This window comes from Phascolarctos cinereus, unplaced genomic scaffold (genome assembly GCF_003287225.1).
Source record: "Phascolarctos cinereus isolate Bilbo 61053 unplaced genomic scaffold, phaCin_HiC Scaffold_2;HRSCAF=192, whole genome shotgun sequence".
NCBI classification, from domain to species: Eukaryota; Metazoa; Chordata; class Mammalia; order Diprotodontia; family Phascolarctidae; genus Phascolarctos; species Phascolarctos cinereus.
Genome location: NW_027555625.1, coordinates 336930847 through 336950535, shown reverse-complemented (window position 1 = coordinate 336950535; position 19689 = coordinate 336930847). Strand labels below are relative to the sequence as shown.

The 19689-nt window shown below is 36.4% G+C and overlaps 1 protein-coding gene and 1 non-coding gene across 4 annotated transcripts in view; both read left to right on the top strand.

Annotated features, from left to right (window-relative positions):
* Positions 1–19689, top strand: part of SLC25A21 (solute carrier family 25 member 21) — a 697719-nt gene that overhangs the window by 402614 nt on the left and 275416 nt on the right. The gene's annotated exons all lie outside the window — the stretch shown is intronic.
* LOC144456029 (U6 spliceosomal RNA) lies at positions 7131–7233 on the top strand. Its single transcript, XR_013484938.1, has one exon. It is a non-coding gene; the product is annotated as a U6 spliceosomal RNA (small nuclear RNA).

Below are 19689 nucleotides of genomic sequence, written 5' to 3'. Positions count from 1 at the left end.
CCAATTAGTTGAGTTTTAAACTCTTTGTTATGGCAGGGGTCTGCTTCCAGTGTGGAGAATGTACTGTCTCAAGCTTCAGGGGTTTGTGCAGCTGTTTTCAGAGATACTTCTAGGCACCTGTAAATTTTCAGTTCTTCCAAGGTGGTGTGATCAAGGGTGAGGTGTTTACTCCTTCCGTGGCCTGTGCTCTTGTCTGTGACCACAAATACTCTTTTTCTGCCTTGAAACTGTGAGGAGGATTCTCTCTGTACTACCACCACAAACTCCACTATGCCAGTGCTCCTCTTTGCCCCAGGACCACCATCCAGGACTGTGAATCAGATCCAAGCATGAGCAAAACACCTGCAATCTCCCTCTGATCAGCCACTTGATTCCCCTTCCAGCTGTGGGCAGAGTGCTCTGGAAGCAGCCATAGCCCTGGGGCTGCACTGTGACTAAGCTCCTCTCTCACTCTGTTCAGACAGACTTTTCCTACTGACCTTCTAAGTTGTCTTTGGTGTTTATGGGTTGAAAAGTCTAGGAAATCACCACAGCTGTCCGTGATTCAATTCCCTGAGGATTGCTCTAGGTTTGCTGAGACTCAGTCTTTGCCTGTGCAGCCCATGTTGACCTGTGCTCCTTTCTTACCCAGAATGTAGCTATATTCCTGTAAATTTTTCTCATAGAATCTCTTTCAGGTGGTGATTGGTGGATTTTTTTTCTATTTCTATTTTCCCCTGTTGTTCCAACACTTCAGAAAAATTTTCTTTAATTATTTCTTGTATTACATTAAGATTCTGTTTTTATTGTAGCTTTCAGGTAGTCTGATTATTCTTATGTTTTCTCTTCTTGATGTGTTCTCCAGATCAGTTGTTTTTCTTATTAGATGTTTCACATTCTCTTCTATTTTTTAATTCTTCATATTCTGTTTTATTTTTCTTGGTCTCATATGACTTTGCTGGCTTCCCCTTTCCTCAATCTCTCTCATTTGATTTTTAAAGTCTCTTTTAAATATTTCTATGAATTCTTTTTGAGCAGGACCATTTGATGTTACTCTTTGGGGTAGGAGAGGCTCTTTTGCTTTAATATCTTCCTCTGAAGATGAACCCCAGTCTTCTCTCCTCCCATAGCAACTTTCTGTGGTTGAGTTCTTTCTCCTTTGCCTGCTCTTTTTTTTTTTTTAATTTATAGCAACTTGTTATTGTAATGACCTCTAGTCCTGGGGTATGGGAGATGGTGTCTCTGACCTCAGGTCCTCCTTCAGTTCTCCCCTCTGGCCTGGAACCCAAACCAAGAATCCCTGCCTCTTGTAAGTACCCAGAACCAGGAGTGTTCCCACCCCACTGCTTCTGCACTCACTAGGCATTTGCTAGTTCCTTCTCACCCAGGGCTGTGTCTCAACAGTGCAGCTGCATCTGGTGTGCCTTATCAGCAGAAATCCACTCAATCTTTCCCTGCTCAGATGCCTGACTCCACACACTGTCCAGAAGGTGAAAATTCCTGTCACTGGGGCATAGGCTACTGCCTAACCCAGCTAGCCCCAGGGCTCACTGCTTGCTATTTCAGGGGAACTAGCCTGGAGATGTTTATACTTCACAGGGACCAAACTTCAGATCCTCTCCTTGTCCTAGGAGTACTCCTGTTCTGCCCCAACTGTTGTTTATTTTTACCACTTTATGTTCACCATGAGGTGTTATGTTATCTTGTTTGTGGAAGAAATCTGGAAAGCTTGGAAATTTCTGCCCTACTGTGCCATCTTCTCAGAATTTTCTACCCCCCACCCTTTCTTGTTATTTTCCTTGAATTTTTTGACCTTTTGTTTTGTGCCATGCTGTAACTCAGGTGCCCTTCCCTCCTCCACATTTTCTAACTCAAACTCTGAAAATAGTAATCAAATCATTACCACAATACTCCTCTCATATATGTTGTCTTACCTTATTTGAATATAAGCTCCTTGAAGGCAGGCATTGTCTCACTTATATTTGTATCCCTATGGCTTAGTAAAGTGCCTGGCACATAGCCGGAACTTAAACATTCTTTCATAAGCTTTTCATTTATTAATCCTCTCATAATAAATCAGGGGGTAAAATAATATGAAAGAGGTACCCAAATTCCCCACAAATAGTAGAATAAAATTCTAAAAATTCATTGGACTGAATGGTGATAAATAAAGCCAAAGAGAAAATGCTAGAAATTCTTCCATCTAGTCCAGACCTGTCTAAAAAGACCTCTAGAATGCTGTGGAAACTTTAAATGGAGATAGAAGAGGGAAAGTAGAAGGCAAAATGTGAAAGCTGCTATGTTCCATAGCTGGTATGAGGGTCAGAATCATGCCTGGCATAGTTCTTTCCCCATGCCTCTTCATAAAGCAGGGAGAAACCTTTGCCCATGACAAAGTTTACCCCAGTCAACAGAGAAGACAGGGCTAGCCCAATGACCAGAGTAGTACTCTCCCTCTATTTCATGTTCCTCTGGAGATAGGGACAGGCTGGCATTTATCACAGGGGCCATGCTTGTCTGTAGCAGGAGATAAAGCCAGATAGACTGGTGTCTTGATAGCCCAGTGGACAGGCAGTCCCATCCAAGCTACAGAGGAGCTACAGCAGGACAAAGAGTGAGAGTAGCAGGGGGGAAAATTGACCTTTAAAGAAACAGAAGAATTTCAACCATTGCTTATAAAAAGGCCAGCACTGAGTAGAATCTTTGAAATGTAAGTGCATGAGTCAAGAGAAACATGTTAAATACATTTCATCAATTGTAAGGAATTATAGGATGATGTATTGATTATAATAGGTATAGAAGCAACAAGTATCCTCTCAGAACCATAGTGCCTTTAAGGGTTATAGAGAAACTTAAATAAAGCAAGCAGAGGGCCTAAAAATCAGTATGCATTTTTAAATGGTCATTGGAGGATAAGGAAATGGGAGGGAAAGGGGAATACAGTAGGGAGGGTAAGCAGGAACTTACTATTTCATTTAATAGAGGTTCCTGAGATGAAAAGCATATTTTACATACACAAAGAAAAATATTTAGGTGTAGAAATACAGTAGGGAGGTAGGGGAAGGAAGTAGAGATTAGGAAAGAGGGCAGAATAAAGGGAATAGTGACAAATAAAATAAATTCCAATACCAAAGTTTGAAGCATGAGAGGAGAGGTTAACAAGAAAGAAGATTGAACACATATAAGTAGGAGTATAGGATAGAGCAGAGAATAAAGATTATTTAAATCATAGATCATTTGCTGCTGTTCAGTCATTTTTCAATCATGTCTAACTCTTTGTGACCTCATTTGGGTTTTCTTAGCAAAGATAATGTAATGGTTTTGCCATTTCCTTCTCTGGTTCATTTTACAGATGAGGAAACTGAGGCAAACAGGGTTAAGTGGCTGTTCTTTACCAGGGTCACATAGCTAGTAAGTGTCTGAGGTCAGATTTGAAATCAGGTCTTCCTGACTCTAGGTGTAGAACTCTATCTACTGCCCCTTGTTCCACCTAGCTGCCCCTATAGATCATTAATGTTAAGAAAACTCTTCTTATGAAATCTTTTTTTGTAAAGAGATGGTGAAGAAAAAAGAGGAAATAAATACAAGAGGATTGAAGGAAATACACAATTAGCAATCATAATTATGAATGTGAATAAGATTAAATAGTCCATAAAATGGAAAAGGATGGCAGAGATCTTAAAGTATTCTTTCCAGACATAGACAAATCTAATAAAATTATGAACAAGAAAGAAATTAAGTACCTGAAAAGAACTTTAGAAAAGTTAGAGATGGTAGCTCTCTGGGGATTAATAAATCAGAGAAGAAAAAATTTACATAGTTTTCAGTTTAGAATGGCACATTTACAAAAAATGACCATGTTGGAAGAATAAAAACCTCACAAATAAATGCAAAAAAGTGGAAATATCAAACACATTTTAATGACCATAATTCATTACAATTACATTCAATGAAGATCTTTTGAGAGAGAATTAAAAATTATTTGGACATAACATAAATTAATCCTAACTAATTCCTGTGTCAAAGATCAAATCATGAAAGTAATAGAACATTTCATCAAAGAAAATAGCAACAAGGAGAATATATGCCAAAACTTTTGGGGTGTAGCCAAAGTATGCTTAGAAGAAAATGTATATCTCTAAACACATTCATCATCCAAGAGAAAAAGAACAGACCAATGAACTGAGAATGCAATTAAAAGAAAGAAAAACTAGAAAAGCCACAAATAAAAATTCTAAGTAAACGCTAAAATCAAATCTTGAAAATCAAATAATAGATTTTTAAAACTGACATAAAAATTGAATCAACAAATAAAACTTGAAACTGGTTTTTAAACTTACATAATAGTGAACTCTTATGTTTTAAAAAGAGGAAAACAAAAAAAATTATGATAAAAATGAAAAAAAGATAATTCAGAACAAATTAGGATGAGATAAAAGAAACTTTCAGAAATAATTTTACCCAATTATGTAGTAGCAAAACTGTTCATTTAGATGACATGGATGAATATTTATAAAACTATAACACCCTTAAATTTACCAGAATATGAAATAGATTATTTAAATAACTGAATATCAGAAAAAAATTGAATAAACCATTAATTAATTAACTGCCATCCCAAGTACCATATATATTTTCACATGATGCCTATCAAACATTTAAAGAATAAATTACATTATTACATAAACTGTTTGCAAAAATATAAAAAGAAGATATTCTTCCAAACTCTAAGATATAGATATGATCTCAACACTTAAACTAGAGAGATTCAAAGCAAAGAAAGAAAACTATAGATCAATATCTCTAATGAATGAACTTTGGCATCTATTTTTAAATGAAATATTATCAAAGTCTACAACATATCACCATGATTTTTATATTTGATCCTGGAGGTAATAGGGAATTATTGGGATTTTTCAGGTAGGGAGGTGAAGTGGTCAGATCTGAGCTTTGGCAGTTGTGTGGAGGGTAGACTGGAGTGAGGAGAAAAAAGGAAGGGAGACAAATTAACAGGCTATCTCAAAGTCTATGAATGAGATGAGGGCCTCACCAGGGTGGTGGATGTGTGACTATAGAGAACAGGATGTATGAGAGAGACATTGTAGGGGGAAAATGATGGGGACTGAGTACAACTGAGAAGTTGAATATGACACTGAGGTTAGGAGATGGGTTGACAGAGAGGATGCTAGTGGCTCTTTCAAAAGTAGTGGGGAAGTTGGAAAGAAGGGAGGGTTTGGAAGAAAAGATAATGAATCTTGTTTAATATATGTTTGGTGGTCTTTTACAAATGGGCCTAACGCCAGCGCTTTGTTAATTTAGGTTTCATTTTGGGACCAAATTAGACACCTGTAAGTCATTGAACAGTTAGCAAAAGGTTTACTTTGCCCAGGATTGCTGTTCAGGCATTTATGTTCAGTGAAAGAATTGCAAAGTGGAAGATGCAGGCAGAAATCCAAGGCTCAGGCTTAGGCTTGTGTAGCACATTTGTTGAAAGCCACCATAATTTCAAAGTGATGGAGTAGGGGAAAAAATTTTCCCTTTTGATAGATAATTTGGTGCAGTGGAAAAAGTACTGAACTTTAAGTCAAGAATACTTAGGTGTAAATCCTTCCTCTGACATTAGCTAGATGACCATGGGCAAATCAGTTATTCTCTCTGAGTCTCAGCTTCCCTTTCTGTAAAATGAGAATTGAACTAAGTGGCAGTTAAGGGTCTTTCCAACTCTATTTTGCTCTATGATCCTTCCTCCCAGAATCCCTCCATTGAAAGTCATAGGGGAGAGTTTCAAGCCACACATCTGAGAGAAAAGAAGAGAGATCATCAGGCGGTCATCTTCAAATTTTGATTAGTCTGGGGAATTAGAACTTATGTCATTGGTTTGGTTTTTTTACTAGGGATTTTTTTAGAAGTCTAATTGTCCTAAAGTTAAGCCATCCTTTCATCTCTGGTATGAATTTACCTTGCTCAGAGTGAATTACTTTTTGATTATATAGTTACAGTCTCATTACAAGTACTACATTCACACTTTTACACCAACATTAGTTTGCAAAATTAGTGTGTAGTTCTTTTTTGGGGGTATGTCTCTCCTTGGTTTGGAGATTAGAACTATATTTGTTTCATAAAATAACCCAACTATTTGCTGCAGTAGTTACATCTCTATTTTTGACATTATTTTTGTAACAGGCATTAATTATTCCTTGAATACTTGATAAAATCCACTCATAAATCAATGTGGCTGAGAATTCTCTCCCTTCATTCTCTTGGTAGTTCAGAATCACAGAATTTCAGAGCTGGAAGGGATGTCAGTGGTCATCTAGTCAAACACATATATGAAGGAATCTTCACTATAATATACATGACAAGCCATTTTCTAGCCTGTGGTTGCAAACCTCCAGGGAGTGGGAACCCATTACTTCTCTAGTTAACCAATTGTACTTTTAAGTTTCCATCTATTACTCCTGGTTCTTACTTCTAGGGCTAAACAGAACAAATTTTATATCTTCTCCACATGACAATCTTCAAAATATCAGGGGAACTATAATGTTCCCCCTAAATCTTTCTTTTCGAGTGAACATGCCCAGTTCCTTCTCATATGACCTGGACTTAAGACACTTTATTATCCCGTTTGTCCTCTGGACACTCTCTAGCTTGCTAATTTTCTTCACAAATTATAGTGCCTATAACTGAGCACTGTACTCCATTTGAGATCTGAAAAGGCAGAGTGCAGTAAGATTACAATCTTCCTGCTTCTGCAACCTTCCTACAACCTACGCCTCTATTAATATAGCAGAAGATTGCATCAGCTTTTTTTTTTTTTTTGCCTGCTTCATCATAGTCTTGACTCATGCTGGGTTTACAGTCCTCTATCCCTCCCCCTAAATCCTATCTAGAACAATTGCTGTCCATCCAGGCTTCCCCTGTCTTATATTTGTGTATTAAAGTTTTGTACCCAAATGTCAGAATTTACTTTTGTCTCAAATGAATTTTATTAATTTTATCTCAAGGTTCTTGCCTGTCAAGATTCTTTTGGATCCTGATTCTGTGATCCTGATGCATCGTGCTACCTATCTCTCCCAGTTTTGTATCATCTGAAAAATTGACCATCATGCCATCTTTGCTTTTATCCAAGTCATTGATAAAAATATGAAACAGCGCTCACTTCAGCAGCATGTATACAAAAATTGAAATGAGACAGAGATTAGCTTGCCCCTGCAAAAGAATAATACTCAAATTCACCAAGTATTCAATATTTTTGCAACTAATATTAGAAGTGAAATAGTTACCTGGGGAAAATCTTTGCAGCAAGTTTCTCTGATAAAGATCTCATTTCAAATACAGAAGGAACTAATTCAAATTTATTAGAATAAGAGCCATTGCTCAGCTGACAAATGGCTAGAGGATAGGAGCAGGCAGCTCTCAAGGGAAGAAATCTAGTCTGTCTATAACCACATAAAACTACTCCAAATCACTGATAATTAGAAAATGGAAGTAAAAGCAGCTCTGAGGTTCCACCACACAGTTCTCTGATCAGCAAAATGACAAATTTTGGAAACAAGGTTGAAACCATAGAAAACAGGTCCATCCTTATTGAGGGAGCTGTAAGAATTAGTACAGTCATTCTGAAAAGGAAATTGAAATGATTCCCCACAAAAGTTACTCAGCTGTTTATGCCCATTGGTACCATTGCTAGGCCTATATCCCAAAGAGATCAGAGAAAGAGGAAAACGTTCTATATGTCTTTTTTTTTTTTAAATAGCTCTTTTTGTGGTGGCAAAGAACTTGAAACAGTGAAAACAATTATGGTATATTATGCTATAAGAAATGATGAAAGAGGAACTTGAGGGAAAGGTTGAGATGGGGAGAGACACACACACACAGAGACAGAGAGAGATAGAGCAAGATAGAAACAGAAACAGAGACAGGGAGACAGAGATTAAGAAGGATTGATAGAGATATGAGGAAACAGAGAAACAATATGAATGATAGTAGGAATGAAGCAATGGACAGAGTTATTTTCTCAGTCATATCTATAGATATAGATTATTCCATCTTATTTGACATTCACTACCCTGACAGTTTGCTTGTGATGGCATTGGAAATAGAGTGTCTAAATGGTTGGGGCAAAATTTGGTTGGTTGCAGGAGTGGACTTTGCCACTTTGAGCTATATTCCTGTAGCCTGGAGGCTACTTTCAGCATTGGACTGTATCCATATAATAAGGCTAGGCTGAGTCTTGTAATGCTAAAACTACTAATAATTAGAGTTTCCAAGGGTGGCAAATACCTACCTTCTCTCCCCTGCCCTGGAAAAGTACAAAGAATGCAGTTTACCCCCCTTCTCATAACTCTAGGCAAATGCTTGATTACCCTCTGGGAGCAATCCAAGCCTAACTGTTGCCAAGTGTTTGCTTTTCATGGGGCTGCCCTTAAAGTAACCATTTGGAAATGTAAGGCATAGAAAACTACTGATTGTCAAACAGGAGCTAAAGAGAATCCTGAAGGTGAGCATTGTGCTTCTGGTTCCCATATTTGAAGAGAGTATCACCCCTACCTAAATCATGTAAAAGAAGAGAAAATGAGAGGATGCTTGAACTGTGCTCTGCAAACCAAGTGGAACAGCAGCACTGGATGTACAATGCAGCAGTGTTTGTCCAAGGGTCTCAGAGAACAGCCTAAAACCTCTGAATAAATAGAGTGTTGGCTGATATGGTGCCAGTGGGAAGGCTTTTAAAAAGCTATGCCATGAGTCCCTGGCCCAACAGAGCCAAAATGGAGCAACTGCAATTACTAAAGCATTTTTCTCTACATAGCCAACTACTTAGTAAAGTTAGCTCAAGTTTGCATCTAGGAGTGTACTAATTGTGTCCCAGTGGGTGAACCACCTTCTGAAAGAAATAAGTAGAGGCTAGGGTGCTTGGAGACAAGGTGTAGGAGTATGGGTCCTGGGGGTTGGTGGGATCAAGCCAACTCCTTAAGGGAGATGTATCTAGAATTTCTGGCAGTTTTTCAGGGATCAGACTGTCATACTTAGTTATAGAGAAATTGAAATGATATCTTCAGAATGCTCTACTTGAATGTACTCAAAGTGTTGTTTACAGAAAGTTGGAAAATTGAAATAATGTGATATTAAGGTGAGTCATTCAGGTAATCAGTTATAAAATGCTTCGTGGGGTAAGATGTAAGTTGAGCCAACTTCTCTCATTTTAAAACTATAGAGCTTTCCTTTGGAGACTTCAGAGGAAGTCTATAGCCCTGCCAAGGATTTATTTAAAATATGTGATTCAAATCTTATCATACACATCTTTAAAAGAACAACTTAATTACATGTTTTTCCCTTGAAGTCTTATGTTAAGATTTTAGTGCCAAATTCCTTGATAACATTTTATTTGGAGTACTTCAGTACCTATGCAGCCGAAATTTCTCATAGCAGTCATGATTTTCAGGGAAAAAAGCTTCACAATTTATTGCCAAGAATATGTATCCTTACAGATTTATAATTTTCCGGTTTCAGTGCATGGAAGCAATTTGATCCTATTTCATTTGTGCTGATGCCATTTCATTATATTCAAATTCAGTTTGTTTGGTTTCCATGTAAAATTTCAGTGAGGGCTTCTCCTCCTCATGAATATGGAAAGTCATTTAGAACTAAATATGGTCAGCTGAGTCATTTTTTTATTTGTCTTGGTAGTAATTAAAGTGACAATTATGTTCATATTTCCCAAAGAATTATGTTGAGTAGAAGTTACACAGCCAACGACAAATATTACAAAATACACATTGAAGGCATCAGTAGGCTTTGATTTTATAAAAAGTTTCTTTTAATGCTCTTTTTGAGACTGTTGTTATCAGTATGTTTGTAATACTTTTTAGGCTGTGAATTGAATTCAGTTATATAACAGCAGTGTCTTTAATTATGCTTTCAGATGTTATAAATAGCCAAAAAATGCCAAAGATTTGCATTGACATTTTAATATGCTGTCAGTTTAAGATACTACACAGAGTGTGAACAGAGCACAGGGCACTTTAAGCAGGTGTGTCTAATTGTTTCTTCGACATAGCTATGTCATAGTTAGCTAAAGATGTAGGTCCTGGAGAGGGTGTATGGGTGCTGAAGCCCTCTAACCAGGTTTGCCTTTTCCTGCTGGTAAAAACAAATTGGACTGTGTAATTGATTTCAGAGTGTATGAGAATGAGTGTATGGGAATGAGTGTAGCTTTTATGTTGGCTTTGAGTTTAGACTACGTCTTTTTCTCGTTATATTTTGTCCCTCAGGAATGACTGCTCCGTGGGCATCTAGAAGAGAGAGTATGAAGTATGTTCATTTAGATCAGCAATGAGTGTGTTTCTAATACTTTTTGGTATTAGTCTGGGACTGCAAAAATTATTGGGGTGGGGTGGTGGAGGCAGGCAGATATATTTTTTATTGAAAAAATGTGTAACAGTGTTTTCATTAACTCTTCCAAATATTTAATATGCTTGGTAGTTTTCCAGAGGACCATGTTCATTATTTAGGAATTAGGGAAACCTCTATAAAAGAATAGATATGTCCCAGGGAAAAGGCCTTATTGTGTTCATCAAAAGTTGCTGGCAAGTAAGCAAGCAAACATCCGTGTTTATAATGCAACTTTTCACAGGGTTCTGGGGACTGTTATTAACAAGTCATAGCGGTCTCTTAACTATTCATTTTGGAGAATATGTATTAAAATGTAATACGTTTTAAAAGGGTAGGTGATGCTGTGTTTAGAAATACCTGAATTTTATGGCACTGAACATTCTCATTTTTAGCATTTACTAGTTTACGCCTTTTGTACAATGCACCAATTTATTCTACAAGCATCCACATCAACTGATTAAGTCTGCTGGCACCTGGATAGTGTTTTATTAATAACTAAATGAAATCATTCATTTAAACAATTCTGGCCTATCCATATATTTTCTCCTGTAACTATATAAAAAGCCTCTGTTCTTCAAAAATGACAATGGTTTGTAGTTCACAAATATTTCAAAGTATATTGGCCTACTGATTTATTAAATGCTCTCTGTTTAATTGCTGAAAATCATTGGTATCAACTTGTTAGCCAGGCTTTAGTTAAGGTAAAAAGAATTCTAATCATTTTGCTCAGAATTGTCTCCAGCTGTGTTATTTTCCGGTCCTTGGTTTAACAGAAGCTGACCAAAGTTTGTCTTAATTATCTGCTTCTTTTTCTATAGTCAATGAAATTAGGAGGCTTGGACCCCCAAGAAATCATGTGACAGTTAGTTATACCTTCCAATTTGTTTATATATATATGTTGTTTTGTTTTCTTTGAATAATGTTTATCAAAGCATCTAGAGTCCTTGAGCATCTGGTATCTGATTTACAATAATAACAGTAAGTGACTCCTTAAATAAAGATTTCAAATAATTCTCTATACTTTGTCTTTAAAACCCATACATGTCTCTGATATAATTTGAGGGGATTGAGAGAAATCATTATTGTTATCACCTACTTCACCATCATCATTACAGTGGATAAATGATAAACTTGATTCAATGATAATTGCTATGGTGTCTGTGAATATTCTCTGGCTAATGTATGAACATTGAAATTCATGCATTTTTAGAGAACAGAGGACTGTGAAGTTCTAAGAGCATAATCAGAGCAAATATTTAATTATAAAATACATGTTAGGTGTATTGATAGCTTTTCTATCTAAAATAAGAGAAAGCCTTATATCGTAATTGTATTCAGGTATTTTGATTTAGGCATTTGTAAACTTTATAGTGCTATGTAAATGCTAATTATCATTATTATCATCATAAATTATTATTAATCCCAGATTAATTGATTTATGACCTCTTTGCATAATTAGGCCATTCAACTAGTCTAGTTAAATGATATGTTAAAAGGAATCAATTATCAATCAGTTTTCCAAGATTTTTTATAATTGAGCATTATGGAAAAATGTAATTTCTAAGGGAATGGACTACAAAGCAGTCTTTCTTTTAGATTTTATATTTTTTGTCTTTGGCTGCAACATTGCTTTCTGGGATCCATGAAATTTTCTCTAATCATGACCATAGTTCTTTTTATTCTACCAAGTATCTTACTATGTACATCCAATATTAATTATTGGTGATAAAAGCACATGCACATGTATGACAGTTCCAAAAGTTCAGTTTCCAGGGCTTGTTCCACTTCCTACATCACAAGATGATCTGTTGAAAACTCTTCTAAGATTCACCAAAACTTTTTTCTAATATTAGCTTGACTCAGAGTTTTAGAAATTGTAAGATACCTAAAGATTGTATTTCCTAATTGTCAGCCATTAATTAAAATTAACTGAATAAACTGATGAGAAGCAGTTGGTATCTAATTCCCACTTTCTTTCCCTTCAGAATGACATTTGATAAGAAAATTTTCATTCCCTTCTTTAAATTATTTGTATTGATGTCTCTTTCTTTCTTTCTTTCTTTCTTTCTTTCTTTCTTTCTTTCTTTCTTTCTTTCTTTCTTTCTTTCTTCCTTTCTTTCTTTCTTTCTTTCTTCCTTTCTTTTTTTGTAATGTAAGTGTGGAGTTTTGGAGTATAAAAATATATAAACCAGTCTGGTTAGTACATTGTTAGTTCTATGCTCTAAATATCACTGAAAGTAACCCACAAAGATTGTTCTGACATAAGAATAGTTAAGACTCTTTGTGGGGAGAGTAAGTCACTTATGTCAGTTCTTGTTTCCTCATTTGAACACAACCAGGAAAGAAAAAGAAAATGAGATGTCATTTTGTCTGATTAGTCCCTCTACATATAGTTCTAGTTCAACCACAAGACACGAAGTTTGTGGACCTGAAACCATCATAGAATAATTACACATGTTCCAAAATGATTAGTACCATTATCTGATTCATTCTCAGAAGTAGTCTTACTTAGCTTCTATGTGGGTATGCAACAGTCAGAGTGTTCTGGGGTCCAGTCCCCCACTATATTCTCCCCCTCTTTAAAAATTTGATGTTCTTGGCAAATCAGCTAGAATGCATTTTGAGCACATTGTCTATATACACAATCAGAACAGTCTTCTGGGGTTCTAGATAGGTATAAACATTGTTTTTCCTCTTGTTTGCCAAGTACCACATTGGAAAGAGTCTCAGAACAATAGCTATGACATAGATCTTATACAGTATATATACCTATACTTATAAAAGTGAAAATCACAATTGTCCCAAGATATAGATTAGACAAACAACTTTTTGCAAAGTTTATCAGAGATTACTGTTTGCTTAGAACCTGTTAAGTCCCTGTCTTTGTGAGGAAAATGACTTTCTAGAAAAAAGAAAGAAATGAATACTGGCTATGTAGAAATAAAGTTTAAAAAGTTAAAAAATCACACACAATAAAACTTATCTTTCTATCTTAGATGGAACCTTGCTCTTTCCAGAGCTTCCTGGACCATATGGAGTTCATCCTAGTTGCTGTGGTCAACTTATATTCACCCCCTTAGCCTCAAGGAGAAACCAAACCGTGGTGCTTGCAAACTGACAATGGAGGGGGCATAGATATACAACCACTTAAGACACATTCTCACACACTGAGCTCAGTGCTATAGAATCCCTCTGTTTTCCTGCAACAAACAGGGCACCCAACTTTTTCTCCAAAGATCCATGGAGAAACACATAGGGAATCCAATTGGATTCTTTATCCATTATCCCTTTCCACGCAGAACACAACAAAATCTTCTGGACTACAAAAACCTCACTAGAACAAACAGGTTAATTTAAAATGAAAAATTTAGAAAAGACTACAAAGATGTATGAAACTCTCAAAAGACATTATGAACTTAGCATTGGTTAGTATGGGTTCCTAGGCTGGGAGACATATTTATTCTATGGACCTATAGATTTCTCAATAAAACAAGAAGTGTAAAAAGCTGAAGAAAAATAACATTTATCAGCTAGGCACCAGCATCTCAGAGCTACAATATCACTGTTTATAAAGGATTCAGTAGCATAATAGTTATTAGCATTAAAACATTCAGTTGCACTAAAATTATCTCAAGCAAACTGTTCTAACATAAGGAAACATGCTGGGAAAACGAATTATACAATTACAATTTAAAATAAAAGAGAAATTGCTTCTTTTGTTTTTACCAAATTTTCTTTAATGAATATCAAAAACTGTGGTATCCAATGAGGGGACTGGAATAGATGACTTCTGATGTCTTTTCCAGATCTAAACCTATAATTCTATGATATATGGTCCAAGGTACATAGTAGGCAGTTAATAAATGCTCATTATTTGATGGACAAAATATACACAATTATCAGAGTTGTCCATTACAAGTTCTCTTCAGTGAAATCTGTATTACTTAATTTAATTCATTCAGTTCAGCCAATGTTCATTAAGTGCTCACAAAAACATGCAGTTTCAACATTCTAAAAGGATAAATACATGAAACCTTCTGTAAGTACCATGTACCCATAAACTTACAAGGATCCCTCAACTAAAAGAAAATAAGAAACATGATTTGTTATACATACTTCCATTTGATACTGATAATTTATAACGAAGAACTACGTTGACCATTAGAGGTCATGAATGTGTTTGTCACATGGTCACCAAGAAAAAGACAGTCCTGTGTTCAGGACAGATTGTAGACTGAGGAATGAAATCTACTCCATACCTAAATGTTGTTAGTAGAGCCATGGAGATATTTTCAATGTAAAGATGAGGAAACTATGACAAAATAATACATAACCCTGAGGTCACACATCTATTTAGTGATAAAATACATATTTAAATCCATGTCATCTAACTTGAATTCAGTGCTCTTTCCATTAATAATAATAATAATAATGATAATAATAATAATAATGATAGCTAGCATTTAAATAACATTATTATGTGCCAGGCACTGTGCATGCATAGTTTTACAAATATTATCTTCACTTTACCCTCACAACAATCCTATGAGATAAGTGCTACTTTTATTCCCATGTTATAGTTATAGAAACTGAGAGAAAGAGAGGTTAAGTGATTCATCCAGTCTGAATCTGAACTCAAGATTTCCTGACTCCAGGCCTAGAGCTCTGTGCACTATGGTGCCACCTAGATGCGATTATACCACAAAGGATATTCTAGTTCTTTATTTATAATTCCCTGCTGAATATGGGAGGCAATATAGTAGAGTAAAAAGAGAACTGACTTTCAAGAAGACCTGGGTTCAAATCACATCCTTAATACTTACTACTAATGACATTAGGTAAATCATTTAACCTCTCCAGCATCAGTTTCCTTATCTATTAAATGAATGGGTTGCAATGAATGTCTTTTGAAGTCCTTTCTAAATTTTACCATCTATGATTCTGTGATTTCTGTCCATGAATTCAATTATCATCGATTGACTTCTAGATCTATATATCTGAGTTCTAATCCCACATCAGTCCTTCAATAAACATTTCTTAAGTGCCTACTATATGCCAGCACTAGAAATACCAAGACAAAAGTGAAATAATCCTTGCTGTTCAAGAGTTTACTTTCTGTTGGGCAAAACACATTAACATGTACATATACAGTCATATACAAAATTAATACAAAGGTATTTTTGAGGGGGAAAGCACTAACAACTGGGGCCAGAGTGGGTAGGTGGGAAAGGAATTAGGAAAGGTTCTTTGTAGAAAGTGAAACTTGATCTAAGTTTTAAAGAAAATTAGTGATTCGAAGAGGCAGCAGTACATTCTGGGTATGGGGGACAGCCAGTGCAAAGGCATAGAGATGGGACCTGTTTCCCTATGCAATAGAGGTCATGAAAGGGAGTAATATATACGTTTAGAAGGTATGTTGGGGCTAGGATGTGAAAGGCTTGTAATATATACTCCATATAATCTAGCTATCTATTTAGCATGTGTGGAGTATAATACTCCAGTATTAGAAGTTGTAATATTCCTCTATTGAGGAGCTTGTATTTGGATATTTCAAATTGTATGTCATCTATTCAGTTAAAACATGTCCAAAATAGAATTCATTATCACTCTCCACCCCTTGACAAAATTAGGGAAGTTTGAATGATTCTTCTAATCATAAACATTTGTAACATCACAGTCATCTTAGTTACTTAGTCTTCACCCCATAGATCCAATTAGTTGTCAAGTCTTTCCAGTTCTACCTCTCCAACGTCAGAAGTATCTGCCTTCTTCTCCAGTAACCCAGCTGTTACCCTGGTTTAGGCTTTTATTCCCTCTTTCCACTCCAATTCTGCTCACAGCTGCCAAATGTGCTTCTTATGGGTTATACATGGAAAAAGTTTAAGAAGCCTTGTCTAAAGTATAGATCTGATCATATCAGTCCTCTTTTGGAGCATTATACTCTAATATATACTTTTAAACTCAGAAGTATGTTCTAATGACTCCTAGCTATCTTTAGGAATAGATACAAATGCCTCTGTCATTTAGGTTTCTAGTCTTACATATTACTCTGCCATCACATATAGTCCAGCCAATCTGACCTCTTGCTAATTTTTTTTTTTTGGTGAGGCAGTTGGGATTAAGTGACTTGCCCAGGGTCTCACAGAGGTGTCAAGTGTCTGAGGCTGGATTTGAACTCAGGTCCTCCTGACTCCAGGGCTGATGTTCTATCCACTGAGTCACCTAGCTGCCCGTCTTCTTGCTATTCTTAAACCATAACAGACATTCCACTCCTCAGTGCTTGGAATGCATGCTCTCCTTATCTCCATGTCTTAAAATCCCTAATTTTCTTCAAAACTTGAAGCTAAATTCAAATATTACTTTCTACATAATGGCATTCCTAGTCTCCCCAACAACAAGTCTCTCCCTGCCTCAAACTACCTTGCATTTGTTTTGTATATGTGTAAGGGAGGGGATTTGAGTATCCCCTCCCCAGTTTAGTTGATTTCATCACAGAATGTAATCATATATGATAAAGTTTAAATGTTTTAACAGGGTGTTAATACTCTTTTCTTTTTGCTTTCTTTATTTATTTTTAGTTTTCAACATTCACTTCCATAAGATTTTGAGTTTTGAATTTTCTGCCCAACTCACCCCTCCCTCCACCCCAAGATGGTGTGTATTCTTTCTATTTCATTTTATTTTATTTTTTAGGCAATTGGGGTTAAATGACTTGTCCAGGGTCACACAGCTAGTGTAAAGTGTTTGGTCTGAGGCTGGATTTGAACTCAGATCCTCCTGACTTGAGAGCTGGTGCTCTATCCACTGTGCCACCTAGCTGCCCGATGGTGTGTATTCTGAATGCCCCTTCTCCTAATCTGACCTCCTTTCTATCTCCTCCCTCCTTCTCTTATCCCCTTCCCCTTCTATTTTCCTATAGGGCAGGATAGATTTTTATACCCCATTGCCTGTATATCTTATTTCCCAGTTGCATATGAAAACAATATTTAACATTTGTTTTTAAAACTTTGGGTTCCAAATTTTCTTCCTCCTTCCTTCCGCACTCACCTTTATTGAGAAGGCAAGCAACTCAATATAAGCTATACATGTGTAGTCATGGAAAACACTTCCATAGTAATCGTGTTGTGAAAAACTATATTTCCCTTCATCCTCTCATGCCCTGTGTTTATTCTATTCTCTTTTGACCCTATGCCTCCTTAGAAGTGTTTGCTTCTGATTACCCCCTTCCCCAGTCTGCCCTCCCCTCTATCATTCTTCTGCTTTCTTATCCCCTTCCCTCCTATTTTCCTGTAGGGTAAGATAGATTTTCATACCCAATTGAGTGTGTGTGATATTCCTTCCTTAAGCCAAATCTCATGAGAATAAGATTCACTCATTTCTTCTCACTTTCCTCCATTTCCCCACCACTGTAAAAGCCTTTTCTTTTCTGTTTTATGTGAGATAATTTCCCCCATTCTACTTCCTTTCTCTTTCTCCCAGTATAATCCTTTTTCTCCTCTTAATTTTATTCTCCAGATATCACCCCTTCATCTTCAATTCACCCTGTGCCCTCTACTTATCTATCTATCTATCTATCTATCTATCTATCTATCTATCTATCTATCTATCCATATAATTTTTTCCCTCCAACTACCTTAATACTGACAAAGGTCTCATTTAGTTACAAATATCATCTTTCCATATAGGAATCTAAACAGTTCAACCTTAATAAGTCCCTTATGATTTTTCTTTCCTGTTTATTCTTCTCTTGAGTCTTGTAATTGAAAGTGGAATTTTCTATTCAACTCTGGTATTTTCTTCAAGAATGCTGGAAAGTCCTCTATTTCACTGTATGTCCATTTTTTCTCCTGAAGGATTATACTCAGTTTTGCTAAGTAGGTGATTCTTGGTTGTAATCCTGTCTCCTTTGACCTCCAGAATATTATATTCCAAGCCTTTCAGTCCCTTAATGTAGAAGCTGCTAAATCTTGTGTTATCCTGATTGTGTTTCCACAGTACTTGAATTGTTTCTTTCTGGCTGCTTGCAATATTTTCTTCTTGACTTGGTAACTCTGGAATTTGGCTACAATATTCCTAGGAGTTTTCCTTTGGGGATCTCTTTCAGGAGGAGATCTGTGGATTCTTTCAATTTCTATTTTGCCCTCTGATTCTACTATATCAGGGCAGTTTTCCTTGATAATTTCTTGAAAGATGATGTCTAGGCTCTTTTTTTGATCATGGCTTTCAGATAGTCCAATAATTTTTAAATGATCTGTCCTGGATCTATTTTCCAAGTCAGTTGTTTTTCAAATGAGATATTTCACATTGTTTTCTATTTTTTTCATTCTTTTGGTTTTGTTTTTATAATGTCTTGATTTCTCATAAAGTCACTAGCTTCCAATTGCTCCATGCTAATTTTTAAGGTACTATTTTCTTCAGCAAGCTTTTGGACTTCCTTTTCCATTTGGCCAATTCTGCTTTTTAAGGCATTCTTCTCCTCCTTGGCTTTTTGTACCTCTTTTGCCATTTGGGTTAGGCTATTTTTCAAAGTGTTATTTTCTTCAGTATTTTTTTGGGTGTCCTTTAGCAAGCTGTTGACTTGTTTTTCATGATTTCCTTGCATCACTCATTTCTCTTCCTAGTTTTTCCTCTACTTCTCTCACTTGCCTCTCAAAATCCTTTTTGAGCTCTTTTGTGGCCTGGGACCAATTCATATTTTTCATGGAGGCTTTGGATGTAGGAGCTTTGATTTTGTTGTCTTCTTCTTGCTGTGTGTTTTGATCTTCTTTGTCATCAAAGAAAGATTCTATGGTCTGACTTTTTCTTTTTTTGTGAAGTTTGCTCATGACCCCAGACAATTACTTGAGTTACGGTAGGGGTCTGCTTCCAGTGTGGAGAATATACTGTCCCAAACTTTGAGGGTTTTGTGCAGCTGTTTTCAGAGATATTTCTAGGGACCTGTAAATTTTCAGTTCTTGCAGGGTGGTATGATCAAGGGCGAGGTATTTCCTCCTTTGCTGGCCTGTGCTCTGGTCTATGAGTGACCACAAGCACTCTTTTCTGCCTTGGAACTGTGAGGAGGATTTTCTCTTGACCACCACTACAAGCTCCACCATGCCAGCACTCCTCTGTGCCCCAGGAGTGCCACCCAGGACCCAGATCCAAGTATGGGCAAAGCAAGACTGCCTCAGCACCAGCAAAGAGATCCCTGCAATCCCCCTCTGATCAGCCATTTGATTCCCCCTCAGTCTGTGGGCTAGAAGCTCTGGAAGCAGCCACCACCTCTCACCATAGTCACAGATTTTTCCTACTGACCTTCTAAGTTGTCTTTGGTGTTTG